We start from the raw sequence: 2,196 nt of genomic DNA on the forward strand, positions 1-2,196 counted from the left end.
AAAAGCAATGGACAAAGTGATTCAATGTGATATGTTACCAAAATCTCTATCAGAGAAAGTGGATAAAATTCTCATAATAAAATGGGTGACATTATGAATAACTTAAACACGAAGGGAAAAGACATATTAGCCCATATTACTGTGTTAATGGCCCAAGACTTTTTCCATTCAACAATTATAGAGGAACTCACATTTATCTATCTCACCTTTAAGTTAATGAAAAATGTTTTCTAGGAGGATGATCAATGGAGATAAAGTATCCAAAGAACTAAGCTTTGTATTGATTTAGCTGGCATTTTCATTTGTGATGTAATGGAAATCTTATTTAGTGGGTTAAGCAGAAAATATAGTTTCACCATTTCTTTTTATTTTTTATATTACAAGATCATAATATGAGATATTTTAATAGACCAAATGTTTATTGCTAAGTATCTCACATATTAGATAAGATTAAGTTAGTTGTTTAGATACAGAATTAAATGCTATGGAATATAGTGACATAAATGAAATAATATTTAACAAATGTCCAGTGTTGAACAGATTGTATTTGATTATTTTTCATGATGAAAAAAGTAAGGTAAATACAATACTAAACTTATATTTAAATGAGGAAAATTGTCGAAACTCCAATGGCTCAGTAACTTTATTGTATGCATTAATACATACGATAATACTAATTTAGAGAATATAAAACTATTATAACTATTATAATATCTCAAATAGACCAGTATTTACTTCTGCTCTTTGTCACTTAAATATTTTTATTCTCATGTTCACTCTTAAATGTTCTTCATAAGATTACCATATGCTTTCAATTTAGCAAATTGTTATTCATATTTCAATGATAGACAAACCGAAGGTCAAAGAAATTGCCCTTAGTCAAGAAGTAAATACACAAATAAATGGCAAAGATGAATTAGAAAGCAGATCTAGAAGTAATTAAACCTAACCATGATGTTAGAGAGCTCATAGTGATAAATTGATATTACTTTGCTAAATATGTGAACAGAACATTGATTTGTATTATTTTGAAAAATAGAATGGAGAAATAGTATTTCATGTTTTTGATCACAGGCATTTTATTATTAATTTTATTAACTAAGCAACCAATACCTTGGGGCCCACATAAAACATAACACAACCTTAAAATCCACACAACTCTTTTCTAAATGTAATGATGATTTATGGTTGTAGGTAAGCATCAGACCATAAAATGCCAATATATTCATTTGTTTAGTGGTCCTAATTGTATTTAAAGAGGGTCATCACAGCAATATACAAAATATAAAAATTCTAGAAAATTATAATGTTAATGGTTGTGTTATCTTAAGATTTGGATGACCTTTTGAAATTAGTACCCAAATTAGCTCTCAATTATTTTTCTTATCATTCAATAAACAAATACTTAATATTTGATGGAATTCTTACTTGTATTTCACTATCCTCCCAAGATTTCAAGAGCCATTGCTGATATTCAGTAATGCTTATAATAAAAGGTGAGGAAAAGTATGGGATTTATTACATGTGTCTGAATCCAATCAGAAAATAGAAACCAAACAGTAATGTGAACAGGGAAATTTAACATAAAAATTATTAACAAGAGATTTGAATAATAAAGCATTGGCTAGGGAGAGTTAAAGAAACAGAGAAATAATAGAGTAATTCCACATATAAGAAATGTATACTAACCTGAAAGCTGAGGTGGAGTTTATATGGAACAGTCAAAAGCATACTTCCTGCCCAAACCAGACTAAGATTGAAACCTCATTGGATGGATACAACTGAGGCTCTCAGGGCAGACTTCTTGATGGGACTTGCTGGAAATATGCCCTTTGAGAGGAAAAGGAAGCTATCAGGAAAGTACTGCCACTCTAAACTTGCTATTAAATCAGTCACACAAGAGATACCAGGATAGGTTATTCTAGGAGAGGTACATCACCAGCAGCACTCCTGCATAAAGGCACTGAAGGAAGTACTGGGAAAACTACTAGCCACCTCCATGTTGTAGGAACCAAGAACTGGAAAAGCATTGCTGTGTGTGGGCTGATTGCTAAAGAATACCTTGCAGTATCCTAGCACCAGAGTAACTAAATATACTGTGCAGGAGCCCAACATTGGATAAAGTTGGATCATAAAGGACGATGACCTAGGGAGAATACTAGAGCCAAGAAGAAAAACACCCTTTCCTCTTCCAAT

The sequence above is a fragment of the Marmota marmota genome, unplaced genomic scaffold, assembly GCF_001458135.2.
Source record: "Marmota marmota marmota unplaced genomic scaffold, marMar, whole genome shotgun sequence".
Lineage (NCBI taxonomy): Eukaryota > Metazoa > Chordata > Mammalia > Rodentia > Sciuridae > Marmota > Marmota marmota.